Source organism: Nicotiana tabacum, chromosome 8 (genome assembly GCF_000715075.1).
Source record: "Nicotiana tabacum cultivar K326 chromosome 8, ASM71507v2, whole genome shotgun sequence".
Classification (NCBI taxonomy): domain Eukaryota; kingdom Viridiplantae; phylum Streptophyta; class Magnoliopsida; order Solanales; family Solanaceae; genus Nicotiana; species Nicotiana tabacum.
This window is the reverse complement of record NC_134087.1, coordinates 20,985,739-21,009,595: the sequence shown is the minus strand read 5'-3', so window position 1 is coordinate 21,009,595 and position 23,857 is coordinate 20,985,739. Positions and strand designations below refer to the sequence as shown.

At 34.7% G+C, this 23,857-nt stretch overlaps 2 long non-coding RNA genes across 6 annotated transcripts; both read right to left on the bottom strand.

The window, feature by feature from the left end:
• Nucleotides 1-856: 856 nt before the first annotated feature.
• On the bottom strand, nt 857-7,269 carry LOC142163547 (uncharacterized). The gene is made up of 3 exons (XR_012694494.1): nt 7,138-7,269; nt 1,401-1,562; nt 857-1,326 (listed from the first exon to the last, which is right to left on the bottom strand). It is a non-coding gene; the product is annotated as an uncharacterized LOC142163547 (long non-coding RNA).
• Nucleotides 7,270-19,150: 11,881 nt separating this feature from the next.
• LOC107778312 (uncharacterized) lies at nt 19,151-20,694 on the bottom strand. 5 transcript variants are annotated; one of them, XR_001646369.2, is made up of 5 exons: nt 20,577-20,670; nt 20,446-20,472; nt 20,250-20,337; nt 19,565-19,653; nt 19,151-19,452 (listed from the first exon to the last, which is right to left on the bottom strand). It is a non-coding gene; the product is annotated as an uncharacterized LOC107778312 (long non-coding RNA). The 5 variants fall into 5 exon arrangements; XR_001646374.2 differs by having other exon boundaries at nt 19,565-19,638; XR_001646362.2 differs by having other exon boundaries at nt 20,250-20,472; nt 20,577-20,694.
• Nucleotides 20,695-23,857: the final 3,163 nt, after the last annotated feature.

Sequence of the window (23,857 nt, the reverse complement as noted above, 5' to 3'; positions counted from 1 at the left end):
GCCCTAGCATTTGTATATACTTAAGGATAAAGTCATAATTTTATTAATTGTTATTGGGTTATCGGTTAACCCATTAACAAAATTGGCAAACCGAAGCCCGAACCGATAACCCAATAGTAAAAAAATTCTAAACCTTTATCGAACCGTTAACCCAATAACCCGATACCGATAACCCAATAAAAAATTAACGGTTCGGGTTATCGGTTTTACCCGATATATGCCCAGCCCTATGATTGAAGTGTAATGTTGCAACTTTTGTTAGCTGAATTTGTGAACCTTGCATATTTAACTTCAAACTTTTGGATGATATATTCAATGTCACAAAATTTGACATAGAAATAAATCAAAATGAACTACAATATATACCAAAAGATATATGAATTGATCATATGTCAGTTGTTTTTCCAAAATACAATTATTTTTAACCTTTTCAATTTAAAGATAAACAATGGAAAGATGAATCTTAGGTCAGCTAAGAACAAGTCATGAAGCACACTTGTTATGACCTTATACTCACTTTTCTCGTACAACAAGAAGTAAAGTAGTATTCTAACATTAATCTTCTTTAGATTAGCAATACAAAAAATATAAGTTTTTGCACACAGTTAAATCTCCCCAACTTCCAAAATGTCATTCCATTATTTTCTTTGATGTTCACAGATGTAGTAAGGCTTAAGTTACGTGGAAAACTCCACCCTTTTAAAATAACAAATTGTTATTCCAACACTCGATTCCTCTAACTCAAGCAACAAATGAAGTCAGCAGTCCATTCATGACAAATACATAAAACATCAAAAAAAAAATTAATTTTTAGGTATTGCTTCCCCGGAAATAGACTTCTTATTGTGAGGACGAGTTTTTGTTGACAAATCACAAAATAGAGGCATCTAAACAACCTTCCCACATATTGCAAGGGAAAGGTTAGGGAGACCAAACCAGTTCATAGACAGAACCCCATCAAAAAGATAGAACATGCTGCTAGGGGCAGAGCTAAAGTTATCCAAAATACTATCAAGCCTAGTATGGACACAGACAACTCAATCCACATACATACATAGTATGTAAAGGGCATCGCTCAACAAGTAACTTATTGAACAAAACACACTTGTTCCTTTCAATTCTTACTGAAGCTGTAGTTATTTAGCAGTATAATTCACCTTTTCTTTCTTCATATAAACTCCTGATTTCATGTGAAAATAGACCTATACAATACAAGGAACTCACTTGAACGCTCCTAGATTTAGCATCAACAAAGTTGCCATCCTTTCTTTGATGCAGCTTCTTGAATATATCCCACGAATTTGGTGGACGGCGTAGTTTTACTGCCTGTAAATATAATTATATATTATAACTGAACATATTAGTAGGCAATTACTCTACTAAAAGGTCAAAAGAAATACCAAGTCTCTAGTATGCTCCACTGTAGACCTAGAACCACCAGTATGCTTGCTAAGACCAGTACTCGGACCACCGGTCTTGCTGCACCGGTTCTGAGCAGCAGTACGAGATTTGTCAAGCCACTTCTCGGAGGACCAATGTGCATTCCAGCTATCCCATATATCCTGTAGAACCCAAGTAGGCTTGACTTTACCTTTTCGCCAAACATACAATTTCTTATTGTACAATGTGGATGCTACTTTATTCCATGTGTGTTTAATTATGGCATTCTCCGCAGCAGTCCACTGATACAATTTCTAAATAAAATATTTATCTCAATCAGTGACATAAATATACACATACATACAAAATATTTACTCATAGTTAAGCTTTTAGTAGCAACCAATAACTACCATAAATTCATGCCAATAGAAGTCCCGAGTGAATTGAGAAACACCCTTCCATGAGTAACCAGTGGCATCTTGTCGCTCCTTAAAGGTTTCAGTGATAGTCTTCGAGATAGCATGACCATTAGGAACGAATCTGGAGCAAAATTGAAAATAAATAGTTTCACATTTTGTAATATTTGCACTTAAAGAGATAAAGAATATATACTGAAAGCACATTTTCTTACTTTTCTCCCTCAACTGAAATGATTGCTCGGCTAGATGTGCATGATCCAGTAGTAGATCCAATAGAAACATCTGGAGCACTAGGAGTACTAGGAGTACCAGGAACTGATGATGGCGAATTGTTCATTCTTAGCGAGCTGCACTGGAAGGTTGAATTCACAAAAAGAGATTAACAATGGGAAACCTAAATATGCATTAATCAAATCCAAGCAAGTTCCAATTACTTTACACTTGGTTGCAGATGTAAATATACATAAATATTTGGCATACCAGCACTCATAACCCTTAACAGCAGTTACAAAACATGTCCATACAAAACAAGGATGTACAAAATAAATTACAGAATAGGGAAATTACATAAGTTGGCACCCGAACTATGGCCCAAATCCCGCTTACACACTTTCGGTGGACCATAATAACCTTACACACGCAACCTTTCTAAAGTGTGCCTAGTACACACCTTCTTTGACCAGGTCTAAGCGTGTGTAATACAAACTGGACCAAGCGCGTGGACACTATTTCAAGACAATTTCTGTCTTTAATAAACGGTCAAAAACACATTCCAATGACCCTTTTAAAAAGATTAAAAGGGCCTTAACCCATTTCTATCTATATACTAACCCAATTTTCATCTTCTTCTTCCTCCTTGAAAGCTTTAAATTGAAGAAAATTTTATCTTCTTGAAGCCAAAATTTATTCCTCTTCTTGAAGCTCGAAGCCAATATTACAGTCTTCTTCTATTTCTTCCTTCTCTTTTTTGACATAAGGGTTAAATTTCTAGGGCTCAATTTTAAGATTTGGGAAAATGCATAATCTGAGAAAATTTTGCTATTGTGGTGAAGAAGCTGTGGTGATACAGTCATGGAGTGTTGATAATCCGGGTCGTCGATTTTACGGATGTCCATTTTATGAGGTAAATATCAATTGTACTTTTAATCGATTTTATATTCCGTAATAATTTTGTCTCTTCAATTTTTCAGAGGGACAGACGATCGGCATGTAATTTCTTTATGTGGTTTGACCCCCCAACTCCAGAGCACTTGAAAATGGTGATTTTGGGGCTGCTGAAGAAAAAGAGGGCATTTGATGCATTGTTAAAGGAAAATAGAAACCAAAGAAATTGGAGGAGATTGTGTGTGCTGATTTTAATTGCAATTGTGTTGAAGTTGATTGTGTTAGGTAGTTCTAAAGATTGTTATATAGTGTAAGAAAATGAATGAAGTTTTTTGGTAGATTTTGTATCCCTTTGTTAGAAATGAATGAAATCTTTTGGCAATTGTTAATGTTGTTTTGTTTGAGTTTGTTGCTGTGTGAGTTAGAACGATTTTTTTGGCAATTGTTAATGTTGTTTTGTTTGACTTTGTTGCTGTGTGAGCTGATAGTACAGTTAAAACACACCTCAAATTGTGACTGATAAAATACTGAAACACAGTCAATTAGTGGCTGATATACAACTTAAATGCTGAAATTTTCCAGAAATAACAGCATACAAAAATGACAGCACAAATGCTTAACAACATACCAAAATAACAGCATTCATACAACACTAAAGACACATCTGCCCAGAAATTATCAAACAACACTAAAAATATATTTCATCATAGAATAAAGGTGTTTATTACAATCACCTAATAGCAGCAGCCTGCCTTAACAAAAATATACGCTGCCCAGTTTTACAGCATACCAAAATAACAGCAGGCTGCCTTAACAAAATAACAACACTAACAACAAACCTAAATAGCAGTTCCAAATTAACCTAACAGCAGTTCCAAAATAAATTACAGTTCCAAAGGGAAATTACAACAGTTCCAAAATAAATTAATAGTGACAATAACAGAATTCAGTGGTTGTTCTGGGATTGCTGGGATGATGAACTTGCTTGACTTAAATTGGATTGAGATGTGGCAGTTCTGGAACGAGTTGCAGCAGTTCTTTCAAGTTGTCTTCTAGTAATGGCTGGTCTACCATTCCATTTTACACCACTTCTTGGCTTGTATGCACACTCCAGAATATCTGCCGAGGACCTCTTTTCACCACCATGAGAGACCACTCTTGGCTACCTCCACCAGACTGCCAAAAATAGAAAATATTCAGTAAAGTTGTTAAAGCAAACAAGATATAAAATTAACTTTGAACTACTTACAGAAAAACTTGTGAACCCACTGCTTGATTGAAATAGTCCAAACCCAGAACTTCCCCTACCACTACCAGTTCCTCTTCCTCTACCAGCAGCAGCAGGGGCAGAAGTAGTTGGAGTACCAGTTCCTCTTCCTCTACTAGCAGCAGTTCCTCTTCCTCTACCAGCAGCAGCAGGGGCAGAAGTAGTTGGAGTTCCTGTTCCTCTTGCTCTGCCTCTTCCTCCACATCTTTGGATATATGAAGCATTTGCTGGAGTAGAATCTGCAGGCCTTGCTTTCTTAGGGCAGCTCCTCTTGTTGTGTCCATATCCACCACAGTTTGAACATGTCATCTCCATACCCCTTCTTGAAAGCTTTCCAGAAGTAGGATGTTCAGTTTCTTCTCTTCTTCTCTTCTTCTTTGGTCTACCAGGCATCTTTTTAATTGGTGGGGGTTCAATTGGTGGATTGGTAGATGTTGGCCACATTTGCATGTTTGACACAGGCTGGATGAATGTTGAATATGCCTTCAGATAGGTGGATTTGTGGTACCAGTGAGATATGTAGTTAATTGGGTCAAGGTTCTTGAAATGCATAGCAGCAATGGCATGAGCACAAGGGATACCCTTCAGCATCCATGACCTGCATGTACAAGTTTGAGCTTGCATATTCACACAATGCTTCAGCACCACTCTTAATGAGGTATCCTCAACCTCATAGCCATATTCACCATTCCACTTGATTGTACACCTCATAGATTGTGCCATGTTATCTTGATACACCTTCATAGCAATTGGGGATATATCACATATCCATGTATCTGCAAACTCCCTCAACTTTCCTATTCTCTCCATCATCTTCACTCTAATTTTCTCCAACATTGTGATAATTGTCTTGTGCCGAGCAGTAAGTATCCAAGCATTAAATGTCTCGTACATATTATTGTCAATTATATCACATTTCCTGTCACAGTTGAAGTATGCTCTACACCAGGTTTCCTTGTTATACCTCAAGAGGCTCTCACATATCCCATTCCCAAGCATATTCAAACTGTCCAGGTGAAAATTCAGTTCTGACACACATGATGCTCTAGCACACCTCCAGAAGTTATTTCTCCTCTCTAATCCTCTCCAATCTTTGGTCCAGTTTGCTAATATATGTCTGGTACACCACCTATGTTCACTTTCAGGCAACACTTCTGATACAGCTTTAAGCAATCCCTTAAACATAAAAAGAATTGAATTAGTTGCCAACAGAAACAGAAATTAGAAAAAATAAATATTGACAGAAAACAGAAACAGAAGAATATATTCACCTTTTGCATATCAGACATGATAGTAAGATCCCTTCCATCTTGAAGCTCTAAGTCATGAGTCACACACTTCAAAAACCATGTCCAAGTGAAACTGTTCTCAATGTTTGACTACCACCCACATAACGAGCAAAGTTACCAGAAACTAATACCCCATCATGGTACCACCTGAGGGTAATGATTTTAAAAGACATTATCTGCAAACAAATAAGGGACAAATAAATGGACTTTCCACATGCAATAATTGAAAATAAAGAACTACAAATGAAATATAAAAGTGGAGACAAAGACAAGAGCATATCACATTGTTCAAAGCAATGGTATTACAATAATCAGTTAAACCCTAACTTTACACACGGTTTGCAAACACAAGACAAATCTCTTTTATAAAAAAACTATCTGTAAAGGCAACAAGACGACAACTTCACAGTGATATCGATAATGACAAAAGATTCCCCTTTTAAAAAATCCGATAACCTTAAGCAAAATAGAAGAAATTTCAAAAAAAACCCTAGATTCAACCCACCCACTACTAAAATAAACGGGTAATGCAAGGAGAAGAAAATTACTAACCTATTAACCGCATAAATCCATCGGAAATCCACGATGAAAGCGTAGCTTGAGATGGTCGCCGGAATCGCCTTTACAGTAGCTCCTTCTAGATGTATCGGATTTTGAGTACTGACTTGGGTAAGTTTGGTTTTAACGCTTTTACCTTGTGGGTCGGGTAGGGTCGGGTTAGTTATTATAAGGTAATGGGTTAAAATTATGTAAAGTCAAACGCGTGACATACACGGATGTCTTATTAACAGGATCTGGTCAAAGGAGGTGGGTACTAGATACACTTTAGAAAGGTTTCTTGTGTAAGGTTATTATCGTCCACAGAAAGTGTGTAAGGGGGATTTGGGCCAAAGGTTGGGTGGTAAACTATGTATTAAGCCAAAAAGGAAACATGCATTGTGGATGACTTTTAGCAAATGCAACGAACTCCTCAACCCCAACAACAAATCTAGGATTAATGAATCCATTTTCCAATCTAGCATACATCCACTCACGATTAGAATTCATATTCTATACTCTGACAAGACAATAATAAAACATATGTTATAAATTACATGATGATAATTAAACCATAAAAGCATACATAAGATTGTAGACTCGAGCATAAAACTTAAAATTTTAAATTCAAATAAATATTTACACGTACAAGCAAAGAGAGTTAAGATCGATGTTACAATCAAAGATAATAATTTTCATTTGCTTTGCTATGTGAAATACTACTAAGAGTATAAAATTTTAAGAAACTACTAAAGTTTCTTCAGTTACCCACAATTAAAACCCTTATCTTTATGCTTTTGTAGATATTTGAATACTTGCAATACAGTTCTTTTATTTATATATATACACCAAAAATTACAAATAAAAAATTTGTCATATCTTAAAACCCAAGCTTAAAATAAGATACAATATCTTAGAAAGAGTACTTATCAGTAAAGACTTAACTTATTCTTTTATTTTACTAGTTGAGAAACTAACACATGTAGGTTTTTCACTTCACAATTTATCTATTCTGACACTTTTGATGAAGACCCACTAAGATTTTTCTATAAATTTCAAATATTTAGAGTTGGGATAAAATAAAATTGAATAAAAAATATAAATAATTAAACGCCTGGTGTGCAATAGTTTTTTAGTTTACCTTGAAGATTTTTGAGCTTTAGTTGAAGGATCTAATAGAAAGGGCAGAGAAAAATTAAGAAGGGATGATGCTATTCACTTCAACAAACTATTTTTTCAAGCAACGCCTACCTGGGAATGGAGCAAACCAAAGCTGAAACAGATTGAAATAAAAGAGAATAAAAAATTAGCCCAAAAATTTCTAGACTTATGAACAAAGAGAATGATAAAGAAGCAAACCTGAAAAGAATGAGGGAGTCGACTAGCTTGTAGTGAAGCTTGTTGATGTTGTTTCCTGCATAGTATTTCTTATCTTGTACTTCTTATCTGGTATAAATATGGAAGGATGGAAGATCAAGTTTTAACTTTTCCACTCTTAGATATATATTATTCTCTTTATCAGCTACCTACAGCAATAACATACGTAAATATAAATGATATAACTGAAACAGAAATTAATTCGAGCCCATTAAATTCACAGTGTTTCCTTAAGGAATTTAATCCCCTCCTAGTACCCAAGGTTATGGATTATTTCCTCCCATGATAGAACGAATTATACACTGGTGTAGCGGTACTTCAAACCCCAGTATTTCAGCGAACGCAAAATTCGGCAGCAAATCACACTTACAGTTGCTTTGTTTGTAGTTTTAAAACAATGCAGAACAAGGGAGGAAAACTCAGAAGTCAAATGGAAATTCTGAGAGGAAGGAATGCAATGTATAGCCGATGTTGAATTCTTACTGAAGAGGATATCAGATTGCAATTCATTTTTCCCGTTATACACAGTGTATACAGAGTGTAGTTTGAATGTTATACAGAGTGTAGTTTGAATGTATACAGAGTGTATATCAATTATATACAACGTGTATATCAATTGTATACTGAGTGTTTCGAGTGTTTTTTTCCGGTGTGTTCTTCTTTCTCTACAACTTTTGCTCTATTTATAGCATTTATGTGAGAGAAATCCGCCCCCTCCATGGTGGAACAAGCATTAGGATATCATGGAGGAAGCACTTACATGGTGGAATGAACACTTGCTTGGTGGGAGGAGCACTTGGCCATGGTGGGAGGTGCACTAGGCATCTTGTTGTTTTTTTGGTGCAACACAATACACGGATTGGAAAACATCCGTTACAAACACGGATTATATCACATTAATATTCACTATTAACAAATAAATTTGGTCCAAATAATTAATCAATCGATCGATCATTTGAACAAATCCAAATCCAAATCCCATTTCCCATTCACTCTCATTTTAAGACTATTTCATCTTAAACAAAAACTCAACAATCCCCCACATGAATGGGGAATGACTATATCACGGAAGTATGCATGAAAAACTTGTGTGATTTGCAAGCAAGGATTAATTGCATCCGGATAAGTAGGTTTCCCTTTGAACTTTCCGTAGTGAACTTATGTCGGATATACTCGGTCAATCGGTAGATTTGATATCTTTGAACCGTCGAACTTTAGTGTATACCTAGACAACCATAAGTCACATAATCAACCCTTAACCGTCTTTAGTTCTCATTGTTGTGTTCGTTTCAGCCATGAACACCGCCTGATTTCATAAGTGCATAGAGAATTGGCCTTGCAAAATTCTCCTTGAAGCGGCTAACACTTCACACTTACATAGGTGATTCCTAAACGTGTCATCCCGTAGATACACTATTTGATATACCCCGTACCAAATTTAGAAATCATTAAAAACCCTTAATGCTTTATCTTTGGTACTGAACATTGTCGCATCACGAGAATGGACTAAAAATTTTTGTTGACAATGTTGAACCGTCATTAATAACTTTGTTTGATCTCCTTGAACCTAGATCTTGGGATCCCCAGTCTTCTAGGTAGAGTTACCGCCACAATGACTTGTTCTCGGCCATAGTCCCATTCCCCTCGATGATTTCTCAACTACCTCTCTAGTTAGGCCTTTTGTAAGTGGATCCGGCACATTATCACTTGACTTTACATGGTCAATCGTGATAATTCCTCTAGAGAGAAGTTGCCTAACGATTTTATGTCTTCGTCGTATATGACGAGATTTACCGTTATACATAACGCTCCCAGCCCTTCCAATTGTCGCTTGGTTATCACAGTGTATGCATATTGGTGCCAACGGTTTGGGCCAAAATGGAATGTCTTCCAAGAAATTCCGGAGTCATTCAGCTTCTTCATCGGCTTTATCTAAGGTATGAACTCAGTCTCCATTGTAGAGCGGCAATACAAGTTTGTTTAAAAGACTTCCAAGATACCGCTCCTCCACCAATAGTGAATACATATCCACTTGTGGACTTCGAATCAGTTGAACCGGTGATCCAATTTGCATCACAATATCCTTCAATCACCGCAGGATATTTACTGTAGTGCAAATCAAAGTTTTGGGTATGTTCTAAGTATCCCAAAACTCGTTTCATTGCCATCCAATGAGATTGATCTGAATTGCTCGTGTATCGACTCAATTTACTTATAGCACAAGCTATATCTGGTCGTGTACAATTCATGATGTATATTAAGCATCCCAACACACGAGCATAATCCAATTGTGATATGTTTTAGCCTTTGTTCTTTGCTAATGCAAGATTCACGTCAATTGGAGTCTTTGCAATTTTAAAGCCCAAGTGCTTGAATTTTTCAAGTACTGTCTTAATATAATGAGATTGTGACAATGTCAGACCTTGAGGAGTCTTTTGGATCTTAATCCCTAGAATTAAATCTGCAACTCCCAAGTCCTTCATATCAAACTTGCTAGTTAGCATATGCTTAGTCGCATTTATGTTGGCAATGTCATTACTCGTTATTAGCATATCATCCACATATAGGCAAACAATGACTATGTGATTTGGAACATTTTTAATGTACACACATTTATCACATTCATTTATCTTAAAACCATTTGACAACATTGTTTGGTCAAATTTCGCATGTCATTGTTTGGGTGTTTGTTTTAGTCCGTAGAGGGACTTAACAAGTCTACATACCTTCTTTTCTTTACTTGAAACTACAAACCCTTCAGGTTGTTCCATGTAAATTTCTTCCTTCAAATCTCAATTTAAGAAGACTGTCTTTACGTCCATTTGATGAATTTCAAGACCATAAACTGCAGCTAAAGCTACTAGCATTCGTATGGACGTAATTCTCGTCACTGGAGAATATGTATCAAAGTAGTCAAGACCTTCTCGTTGTCTATACCCTTTGACAACAAGTCTTGCTTTAAAACTATCATAGTGCCATCATCTTTCATTTTTCTTTTAAAAATCCATTTACACCCCAAAGGTTTATTTCTAGGAGGAAGATCAACCAATTCCCATGTATGGTTGTTCAATATGGATTCTATTTCACTATTGACTGCCTCTTTCCAGAACAATGATTCCGAAGAAGACATAGCTTCTTTAAATGTTCGAGGCTCATTTTCCAATAAGAAAGTCACAAAATCTGGTCCAAACGAAGTAGACGTTCTTTGACGTTTACTACGTCTTGGATCCTCCTGATAAAATGTACTTTCTTTTGTTTCTTCCTGAGGTCGTTTAGATCCTTCACCAAACAACTCACATTCCTTTTTATACGGATATATATTTTCAACGAACTCAGCATTATCTGATTCTATAACCGTATTATTATGAATGTCAGGATTTTCTGATTTATGAACCAGAAATCGATATGCTTTACTATTGGTCGCATATCCTATGAAAACACAATCAACTGTTTTCGGTCTTATTTTTACCCTTCTGGGTTTAGGAACTTGTACTTTTGCCAAACACCCCCACACTTTAAAATAATTCAAGTTGGGCTTCCTTCCTTTCCATTTTTCATATGGAATGGATTGTATTTTGCTATGGGTACTCGATTTAGTATTCGGCTAGCCGTAAGAACAACTTCCCCCCACAAGTTCTGTGGCAATCCAGAACTTATCAACAATGCGTTCATCATCTCCTTTAATGAACGATTCTTTCTTTCCGCAATCCCATTGGATTGGAGCGTGTAAGGGGCTGTTGTTTGATGAATAATTCCATATTCTAAACATATTTGTTCAAAAAGAGATTCATATTCACCACCCCTATCACTTCTTATCATTTTGATTTTCTTGTTAAGTTGCGTTTCAACTTCATTTTTGTATTGCTTGAATGCGTCTATTGCTTCATCTTTACCATTAAGTAAGTAAACATAGCAATATCGAGTATTGTCGTCAATAAAAGTTATGAAATACTTCTTTCCACCGCGAGATGGTATTGACTTCATATCACAAATATCTGTGTGAATTAAGTCTAAAGGATTTGAATTCCTTTCTACCGACTTATAAGGATGTTTAACATACTTAGATTCCACACATATTTGACATTTTGATTTTTCGCATTCAAACTTAGGCAATACTTCCAAGTTAATCATTTTTCGCAAGGTTTTATAATTGACATGACCCAAACGTACATGCCATAAATCATTTGACTCAAGTAAGTAAGAAGAAGCTGAAGTTTTATTATTAGTTTCAACAACTATTACATTCAGCTTGAAAAGGCCCTCAGTAAGGTAACTTTTTCCTACAAATATTTCATTCTTACTAATCACTACCTTGTCAGATACAAAAATGCACTTTGAAACCGTGCTTTACAAGAAGTCCAGTAGAGACTAAGTTCTTCCTAATCTCGGGAACATGAAGGACGTTGTTCAAAGTCATGACTTTGCCAGAAGTCATCTTGAGAAATATCTTACCGTATCCTCCAATTTTTGCTGTAGCAGCATTTCCCATAGAGAGCGTCTCTTCGGGTCCAGCAGAAGCATATGTAGAAAAATGTTTCCCTCACAGCACAAACATGGCGAGTGGCTCCAGAATCAATCCACCACTCCTTTGGGTTTCCTACCAGGTTGCATTCAGAAAGCATGGCGCACAAGTCATCAACATCATCATGCTTTTCTACCATGTTTGCTTGACCTCTTTGCTTGTCTTTCTTCCGAGCACTACACTCCGTAGATTTGTGTCCGATTTTCCCACAGTTGTAGCAGTTTTCACTGAACCGCTTCTTGCTTGGGTTGTATTTCGGACCAGAAGTCTTCTTTCTCTTTTTGTTATCTTCAACAATATTTGCTCCCATTATTGTTGAATTTCCACGGCCTCTCCTTTCAGCAGTTTTATTGTCCTCTTCGATTCTCAATCGAACAATGAGATCTTTAAGGGACATCTCCTTTCGTTTGTGTTTCAAATAATTTTTAAAGTCCTTCCACAATGGAGGCAACTTCTCAATTATTGCTGCTACTTGGAATGTCTCATTGATGACAAGATCTTCAATGAAAATTCCGTTAGTAAAATTACTAAAAAATTTACTTTCAACATTAGCATTCATTTGAAATATACCTTCAGCAAGTAGATCATGAATAATCACTTGTAATTCCTGGACTTGGGTAATAACAGACTTGCTATCTACCATTTTGTAGTCCAAAAATTTTGCAGCGACGAATTTCTTCATCCCGGCATCTTCAGTTTTGTATTTCTTTTCAAGCGCATTCCACAATTCTTTTGACGTCTCCATGCCACTGTATACATTATACAGATTATCCTCCAGTCCGCTAAGAATATAATTCCTGCACAAAAAGTCAGAATGCTTCCACGCCTCAATCACGAGAAAGCTATCATTCTCTGGAGTTTCATCTGGAAGATCAGGAACATCTTCCTTGATGAACTTCTGTAGACATAACGTAGTCAAGTAGAAAAACATCTTTTGCTGCCAGCGCTTGAAATCCATCCCAGAAAATTTTCCGGGTTTCTCTGCCGGTGCCAACGCCGAAGTTCGACTTGTCGATGCGTTGGCAGTCATCATCGGAATAGCTTGATTTCCGTCATTCGCCATTTTTACTGTAAAAATGACACAAACAAACATTTAATAAACGTTTAAAACTGGAGTGAAAAATCACGTAGATTTTAATCTCCAACAAAACGCCACGAAGGCTTTACTCTCCAAATGGGAGTACACAAAACCACAAAGGTTTTAAGTTTCCAGAATAATAAGAATAATACAAATACAGAAATTAAAATTATTAAATTCCTTAAGCTTGTTGTTTGTTGTTTCCTGTATAGTACTTCTTATCTTATATAAATATGGAAGGATGGAAGATCAAGTTTTAACTTTTCCACTCTTAGATATATATTATCCTCTTTATCAACTACATACAGCAGTAACATACGTAAATATAAATGATATAACTGAAACAAAAATTAATTCCAGCCCACTGAATTCACAGTATTTCCTTAAAGAATTTAATCCCCTCCTAGTACCCAAGGTTATGGATTATTTCCTCCCAGGATAGAACGAATTACACACTGGTGTAGCGGTACTTCAAACCCCAGTATTTTAGAGAACGCAAAGTTCGGCAGCAAATCACACTTATAGTTGCTTTGTTTGTAGTTTTAAAACAATGCAGAACAAGGGAGGAGAACTCAGAAGTCGAATGGAAATTCTGAGAGGAAGGAATGCAATGTATAGCTGATGTTGAATTCTTACTGAAGAGGATATCAGATTGCAATTCATTTTTCCAGTGTATACACAGTGTATACACAGTGTATATCAATTATATACAAAGTGTATATCAATTGTATACTGAGTGTTTCGAGTATTTTTTTTCCGGTGTGTTCTTCTTTTTCTACAACTTCTGCTCTATTTATAGCAGACATGTGAGAGAAATCTGTCCCCTCCATGGTGGAACAAGCATTAGGATATCATGGAGGAAGCACTTACATGGTGGAATGAACACTTGCTTGGTGGGAGGAGTACTTGGCCATGGTGGGAGGTGCACTAGGCATCTTGTTGCTTTCTTGGTGCAACACAATACACGGATTGGAAAATATCTGTTACAAACACGGATTATATCATGTTAATATTCACTATTAACAAATAAATTTGGTCCAAATAATTAATCAATCGATCGATCATTTAATCAAATCCAAATCCAAATCCAAATCACATTTCCTATTCACTCTCATTTTAAGACTATTTCATCTTAAAAAGAAACTCAACAATCCAAAACTCAACAGTTGAGGATGACGATGGACCATGTATTGAAGAATCGATGGTTGAAGGTGAAGGGGAAAAAGAGCCGATGGTTGAAGGTTAAAGGGAAAAGAGACCTCTGTAAATTTGGGGGAAAAGAAAATAAGGGTTTTGGACTAATATTTGATGTAAGGGGGGGAAATACGGGTGGGAAAACCAAAATGCAGTCCAAAATTTTCTAAAACCAGCGCCATACACATTGGTCAAAACTATTACCAATTTTAAGTTTTTTTGATTTTGTGACGGATTTAGATGTATGTCACAAATTTGTGATGCATTCGGCCGTCACAAAAATATAATTTCTATTAGCTATATATTTTTAATAATATTGTGACAATTTTGTGACGGAAGTTCGTCAGATTATTTTATCGCCATAATTTCGTGACAATTTAGTTTTGCCATCTCTAAGTTCCGTCACAACTTTGTTACAAATCCGTCACAAATAGAATTTTTGTAAAATATTATATTTTTTCAGCAAATTTTAGGCTATGTAAGGATGATCCATCACAAATCCGATAAAATTCCGTCACAATTTTGTGAACAACTTGTCTGTCACAAAATTTCCGTCACAATTTTGACTATTTTTTGTAGTAACGAGAATTTTCAGCCATTTTTCATTTTTCAAAACCTTAAAACATAAGAGGCGATTTATCAAACACTCTTTCTTCCCCAAAACACAAGTAAGTGATTTTAAACTCATTTCTTTCAATCCTTAACTTCTTTTTACAAGATTTCATCCTAGAATCTAGGGTTTTTATGGTGGAATTGAGAATTTTGGGTAGAACTTAGGAACATAAAAATTTAGGGATTTAGACCTCAAATTGAGGTCGGATTCCAAAAGCAATTGTATATTCGGGCTCGGGGGTGAATGGGTAATCAGATTTTGGTCCGAATTTCGGGTTTGGACCAAGCAGGCCCGGGGTCAATTTTTGACTTTTTGGGAGAAATCAATGGGAAATCTATTTTCATGAATTATAATTGGTTTATTTAGCATATAGTAATGTTATTAAGTAAATTGTGACAAGATACAAGCGAAGTGGAAGTGGAACCGAGGGGTAAAGCGGTAGTTGGGGCTTAATTTGTCTGTGAAATCGAGGTAAGTGTTTAGTCTAACCTTAGCTTGGAGGAATAAGAGTTGTGGTCTTATTTGCTATGTGTTAAGTGTTGAGTACGACATATAGGTGTGGTGACGAGTATCTATATGTTGGTGTCAAGCATGCCCGTGAGTCTTATACTATGATTGTTGTGACTCCGTTATGTATTGTCTGTGCTTAATATGATGATTTCAAATGTTGAACAAGGCTTATGAAAGTATTCTTGGTAATAGACCATTGTGGAGCATTGACTTAAGTTGAGACTTAGGTTGTGACATTCAGGTTGGAGCATTGGCTCAAGTTGGCGTCTCCTTCTATCCTTTCCATTCTGTTTTTATTTATTTCAGAGACAGACTTTTATTTTTCTATTCAGACCACTGATTGTAATATTCATAGATGGTCCGTGACATTCTGACACCAGTTCTGGGTAGGGTTGTATTTTGGATTTTCGTACTAGTATTTGGTTAAATTATCAGATTTCGTCTTCTGCACTTCTTTTATTATTATTATTATTCCGCTGTTGATCACATGTTAATTTGAAATTGTTAAAAGGTTAAGGAAAAAAGGTAATAAAATCTATAACACTCGGCTTGCCTAGCTTTCACGAGTAGGTGTCATCACAACTCCCGATGGTCGAAAATCCGGATCGGGACAAAATGAATTTTTAAAAGATAAATATAAGGTTTGAACAAAAGCTACTGGGTCAGCTGAACTCTATGTGGCTCCGCCCCTGACTGTAAATAACATTGTTCTAAAAGAATAACAAGTATATATTTAATAAGTTGACACTACTTGCAGGTAAAGCTAGGATTTAAAGCTTATAGTTTTGAGATTGTAATATTTTTAAGTTATTGAGTTCTTAATCAATAATTTATACACATTCAATAAACTTTTTTAAGATAAATCCAAAATTTGAATCAAAGTCCCTTGGTTCGCCGAACCTAGGGACTAACACGCTCTGCCTTGTTAATACTCCCTCCGTTTCAATTTATGTGAACTCATTTGACTGAGCACAGAGTTTAAGAAAAAAGAGAAGACTTTTGATCTTGTGGTGTAAAATGATGCACATATATTTTGTGTGGCTATAAATCATTGTGTAAAGGTAAATTATTTTCAAATAAGGAAAGTGGTTATTCTTTTTGACACAGACTAAAAAGGAAATAGGTTCACATAAATTGAAACGGATGGAATATATGTTTAGTTGTTAGAGAAAGTAAAGCTTTAAAACTACGTTATAATTTATACGTAAACTCACTTACAAATTAATAAATTGTAATTATTGAGCGCAAAATTTTTAGTACGCCACAGTGCGCTAAAACACTCCACAGTCGAGACCAGAAAGTTGTAAGATTTGACAATAAGCCACGTCCCAATAAAAACAAAACAAGGCCTGGATTGCGGGGGCTTAAGTCAAGTCGATTATCGATTGCTTCTTATTTTTATGTTGGATTTTAATTGCCAGCTGAAATAACATCATTCTTTGACTTGTTTGTATCTCTTTTGCAAATATATATGTGGATGCTGAGGCTCAGCCAGCTAATGTTATTTCCTGTCAATCTGGGATAGGCTTATGAGCTTATCTTTTAACACTAGATGAGTTTTGGCCCGTGTTGTAAAGTTGGAATAGTCAATTATGATTTCTTTATTTTGACATGAAATTATAGGAATAGTCAATTATGATTTCTTTATTTTGACATGAAATTATAGGAAAAAGAGATTGAAGCACCCTGAGTAAATGACAAACCAAATATATAGAGCACTACTATTTACTTCATAGTATTAACATGCATTTAGGAGCAAAGTTCTCCAAGCTGTAAAAAAGCTGACAAAATATCTATTTGTCGATATTGAGCGGTTGCAAAACGACACATTCTTTACGTCCATGAGAAATTCATATTGCTTACGTTGTGCGGTTGCAAAATGCCACATTCTTTACTTCAACGAGATTAACTTATTTACACATACACTATTTATCTATTAACAAAATATAATGCAGCCATCGTGCAATGGTTAGCCTCATTTTTGCAATATTTGACAAAGTATTAGTACCTGTAGAGATTATTTGTTAGCCTTAGCTCACCTCATTTCCATTGTAAAAATAGAAAAGGGTATAAACAAAAGGAGTAGAGAAAAAGAATAGAAACATGAGAATTGAATTAGTTGGTAGTCAAGCATTACAGTTTCGAACAGGAAGTCATATTGCTTTTTTATATAGTTTGATTGAATTTTTACCTTTAAACACATGTGATACTCTCAGTGGGATAGCTGAACAACTAATAAAATGTAGATGTTTTATTCAATACTCTTTATGCAAAGTTCTACCTCATTTAGAGCAAAAACAGAATGAGAAAACTAACCAACTTTCCATGCCACAGAAGTTCTATATCAAGTCTTCTCCTAATTTAATCAATGTGAAATCAGTATCTAAGAAAAAGAAGCTTTCACGTGTGGCAGAATATTTATCATGCTATGTGCACTATAATGCAACATAAAATGGGCATAGAGTTATCAACTTATACACAAAATAAAGGTGAAATGATACGAACTACAGTGTTCCAGAGCACATACCATGTTCTTTCAATACTTTATCCAAATACTAATTTGCACAATTTTACCTTCTTAGCAAAGTGATTAGTTTTCTAACCAGCCTTTCTAGAGAATATTGAGAAGAAAAACTAAAATCTTTTAACAAAAATCACTTCGTCAACATTGAGAGAGATACATGATCATGTCAATATGGTTAAAAATAGTTTAGTTGCTCACTTTTTAGAACAAAGTATCAATTTTTTTCTGTCGTTCAAGCGATTAAATATTCGCCACGTGCCAAAATATAGGAGCAGATAGACTATCTTTAACTTGCACCTTCATTCTCTTCAGGCTACAGTTAAATTCAAGAAATTTTGACACTGATAGCGGCAGTAATTGATCAAGATCAAAACAACTCATTTTTTTTCTCCAAAAATTAGTAATAGATCAAGTAAATGAGTTGTGTAGTTGAAACTGCAGGTTCGCAGGGTTGAGCTAGTTGGCGGAGATTACTTAGTCTATTTCTGAATGTGGATAAACTTTAGTATTAGTCAGTTATTGGGCATGATATTCTATAATGCACATTTAGAGTGTAGTTGAAGAAATGCAAGCTGCTCTTGTAAGCAAAGATATAAATTGTATTCTATATTCTTGAATAAGTTATATGCAACCATGTTTCACACTGACTCGATGCTAAGCACAATGTGTCAGTTATCGATTTGTTCTGACTATTTTAGTTTCTAAGGTTTAGCATTGTGTGATAAGAGATAATCTACTAAAAACAATAAAATATAGTAATATGAAACTGACATATAAATCTTTTATCCCCGAGCATCTGTTTCATATCAAGAAGATTCCTTTTAGTACTTCGCTAAATTTTAATTTAATTGAATGAAGCTACATCTTTGAGGTTCAGAATTTTATATATATACATGAAACCTAAAGTCCTACTCCATAGGATGTCATTCCTTGACTATTATACAACACCTAGATAATGCATCATTTTGTGTTAAGCATTCTTTTATATAACCTGTAAAGAGACGCTTCCGAGAATAATTTAGTTATATTTACGATAAGCTGTAGGTACTTCGAAGGAAAATTAACAAGAAAGCCTTGAAGTTGTGGACAATAATTTTGTGCATATGAGGGCATGTCTTTGATTTCTAGTGAACTTTGGTGCACTTATGAGGACTTGATTAGTATAGATGTTTGAGTGTTATTTGTAGAGAACCAATTTATTTAAGGCTATATATATTTTTTATGCCACTTCCATACCGATAATTTTCCATATCTATCAAACAAAAATGATTAGTCAACGCATATTAAGGAATTACTAAAATTGTATTGAGTTTTAGGCACAAAATTGCCGAGGATCTCATAAAAATTTATTATTTTATTTCAGAAGAGGCGAGCAAGCTACGCCCTATAGTGTAGTATAACTCATTATAAGAAGCTTTCTAGTTGCATCAATATACAAATTAGACTAATCTATCAAGCTTCATCCATTTCCAACTTATATATGGAGCTTTGAACGCACAATTGTTAGTGCTACTAATGAAAAGAAAATTCCAGTATTGAAATAGAGAGATGGGGCATAGTTCAAATGGAAGACCTGATATTAACGCGATTTTGTCATACTTTTTCACCAGAAACATCAGCACTCAAGACAACCTTAACCTGGCGTTCAACACAAAAGATAACATGTTAGAATTAAACCTAGGAACTCTTGTTATCTCAGCAGAGTAACAAGTAACCAAAAAAAGTGAGCAAGCAACTAAAGATAGATCACCTCATGAAAATCACTCCGATATTGCAACCTGGAATAGGCCTCAATAAGTCCCTCAATGAACTTTGTCACAATATCTACAAATCATTGCACTTCAGTATGTACAATAAATAAATATTTAGTCTTTCAATAGATAATATAAGACCTGTCGTACCTATTATATAAGCATAATAGAACCATACATCATACGCACAAATGTATATATATAGATACTGAAACAGAATCGTTTTCTCTCCTCAATACGAAAAAACTAAGAAAAAACGAAAGCCAATAGAAGAGCAATACTTATTGGGTTCCGAATTGCTGAACAGACAAACGAACGTACAACTACCACCACAAAGAACAAAAAGCTAAATTAAATAACACGAAACAAACAAAGTAACAAAAGCATCAGTAATAGACATTCGCAGACAAAAATCTGGAGAAAGGTGAAATTTAACAGCTACAGATAAAGCAATAAAGGACATGCAGCTGAGAAATCAAGAAGAGCCTAAGCCAATAATGTAATACTATTGAAGTAAATAAAATCCTTATCTTCTGAATATGCCCCTTATAAGAAAGTGAATATCGGGAAGGCCGATACTGAAACAAAAATGAATTGTCGCTATAACTTTTTATAACCATAGGCTTTTCTTATATTAAATTGCAGTTCTCCATGAAAGCTAATTGAAGATAAGATTGCACTCACTTGAACACATGGAGCATCCAACAGATTGAGGAGTTCGTCTCCCTCATGACTTACTTTCAAATCCCAAAAAATAATACGATCAGAACTTCTATAAAAACAAAAAAATAAAAATTATAAGTCATATATGATAAGGAGGGAGAATCAAACAGATTGAGGAAAAAATGAGCAGATTTAGCCGAAAATTAGTTTTCCAAACCCATAATGAGAAGTCCGCCATTGTTTCCTACAAAGATTCAAACTATGAGGTTTTTTAAAAAACCTACAGAAGTGCATACAGATTTAAAAACAAATAGGAAGATCTGGGAAAAAATTGAAAGAGCAGCTAACCTGAAAATTTAACACCACAGTTGAGAAGAGGAACAGAACTGAAAGGTGGGTAAGAAAAGAAGATGAAAAGAGGCGGTGGCTGAAAAGCTCAATAACGGAGTTATAAACAGGTAAGCACTTCTATGACTAAGCGAAATGACTCTTCTACCCTTGGTCGACCATCTTCTCATTTCTATATAATAGAAATTTTTAATATGTGCAATAGGATACTAGATATTTTTATGGTGCAAATAATTGCTATACATTTGAATATCTTCTCAATGCTTCCTTCTGTACAAAATATGGTTGCATTTGGTAGTTAGTGAAAAATATTTTCAAAAAAAGATATTTATTAAATATTAATATAATATTGGCATATTGAAGAGTTTTTTGGTGAAATTCTTGAGTAATAAATATTAATAATAATGTCAGTGTTAATTGTAGCAAGTAATATAAAATTCGAAGTTAAGATAGTTGTACAAAAAATGTTTTTGCCCATAAGTGAGGAGAGTCTTTCCTCTTTTGATGAAAAATGTTTTCCTGTAACCATGACTTCCTCATAAAAGTTATTCTCGTTGGAAAATAACTTTTATTATAAAAAATACACTCTAACATCGTTTACGGTTGTGGCACATCCATTTAGAAAATTATTTAATGGAATTAATTATAAGGGTTATTAGATTAAATTTGTAAATCACCTTTTAACATCTCCTCTAGTTACTATTTATCTCTTTTCAGTATTTTACATTATTTTATTGGATTAAGAGTAGAATTAAAAAATAATAATTAATGCTTTCTTAATTTCCTAACGCAACACAATTTGGGCCAAATTGATTTGACTTACGTACAATTATTTTGGACCGGAAAAGACTAAAAAGAGTACTGAATATTATATTGGACTGGAAAAGACTAAAGAGTACTGTTTATAGAAAGCTTCAAATATATGCGAGAAATTAAAAAATAGTCAAATTTACAAGTGATCATTCAAAAATAGTCACAATTTCAAAAGTAATCGAAATTTAGCCACTTTTTATATAAAGATAAATCTGAATAAAAATACTGTTCAAAATTCAGAAAATACTCCAGCATAATATACTGGAACTCCAGTATATTATTCCAGTATAATATACTGGAACTCCAGTATATTATTCCAGTATAATATACTGGACTTCCAGCATAATATACTGGAACTCCAGTATAATATACCGGTCTAGCATAATATGTTGGAAGTTCATACACAGGTGCTCCAATCTCTAGTATATTATGCTGGAACTTTCCGTGTGTTGGAGTTCCAGCATAATATACTGGAAGTTCAGACACAGGTGCACCGATCTCCAATATATTATGCTGGAACTTTCCGTGTTGCAGCAAAATAATGGTTACTTTTCAATAACTTTGCAAACGCTGGCTATTTTTCAATGACCAGTCCGAAAACTGGCTAGCCCGTGCTATTTTTACCAAATATATTTGGTGGACGTGAAATATTGGGCATATGTTTAATAATAAAATTATAGTTAATAATAAGATTATTTTTCTATCCGGTCTCTAGCTATTAATCTAGGAGGAGTTACGTTGTTCAGATGCCTCTTAACTGAATCTCCTTTAATTAGTTTAGTTTGACTGAAAATTATACTGCATAAATACAATAAAATAAAATTGTGTGTGTGTTTGTTTGTTTGTTTGTATATGTACTTATATTTAAATACTATACATAAAAAAAGGTCAGTATACTGGTAAAGGATGCTCAAATATTACTTTAGGTTCGAATGTTTGAATTTTAAATGTGGCATTCTTATATTTTTCTGTTTGAGTACCCTTATAATTAGCATATATATGAGTACAGTGTAAATTTATCTCTAGTGTTAAAACATATGCTGGCACAACTTCTTCATATCATGTCTTGCTTTTCAGAAGTAAATTTCTGTATACAAAGAAAGTGATGAAGTTTGCCAATTGCTGTAAGTCGGGTTGGTTCGAGTTTTTCAATTACCAAATCAAATCAATTGTATCGGGTTATTAAATTTAAAGATCAAACCATACCAATAAAAGTCGGGTTTTTTAATTTCGGTTTTTCTCGAATTTTTTGAATTTTCATTTTTTTTTTTCATAAAGTCTTCGTAACATAAAATATAAAATTTGTGCTCTGATTTTTTTAATCCAAAAAAAAAATAGAGCTATATAAAATATTTTTCAAGAAAATAACATAAAATATGAAATGAGTCATGTTATTGTACTAAAATATTCAATAATAGAGATAGTAAAATAGCATATAAAATATTATTAATAAGCCATAATAAAAATGAACATAATCTAAAATTACTAAGTTGCTAAAATAAGTACGACTAATAGGTACTATTATTTACATGACTAAATACTAAAAAAAACGTTATGCATTTTATCTAAACCATGGAAAAACTAAAAGATAGATATTCAATACTATTGTCATTTCTAGTACAATTGAATTGAATGTCTTTTATTAGCATTAATATTGATTTGATTTCAGTTTCGACTGTCACACCGCGAACCCGGGGGCGAGACCGGCACCCGGTACCTCATATATCCTTGCGTACCAATTTACAACTAAGGGACTCTGAACATATAATGTCATACTTGGCCATGAGACACATTGCAAGACAAGTTGCGAAGCAAAATATAAAACTGAATGGAAACTAACGCTAGCTAAACATCAATATAAAGCTGGGCCGGCAAGGCCATCATAATTACTACAACTGACAAACCAACAAAATATACATACAAGTCTTACAAGCCCAATATACTGCACTAACTGATAGGATATGTCAACAAGCCTCACTGATGGATGTACCGTTATCGGAACAAGGCCTCGACCTACCCATAACATATATATATCTATACACAAGATGTACACAAAACTTCTAGACCCGGTAACTCCGAAGGACGTGGAGCTTACTGATAAAGCTGAACTCGGGCAACACCTACTGAGGAGGTCTACCCGTCTGTCTGTCTGAACCTGCACGCATGAAATGCAACGTTCCCAGAAAAAGGGACGTCAGTACGAAATAATGTACCGAGTATGCAAGACAATAAAATAACTGAAAGCTGAAACTGAACTAATAATATAATAACTGAAGCAATTGGGAGTCAAAGATAATATGAAGATATGCTTACCTGCTGATACTGACTCAACTCTCTCAATATAGTAAGTAAAATAGTTGTCCGACCCTATAAGGCTCGGTATATATATATATATATATAACTGCTCTGCCATAGTAGGCTCGCTCATAGGCGCTCGACCATATTAGGTTGTGTATCTCGGCCGACTG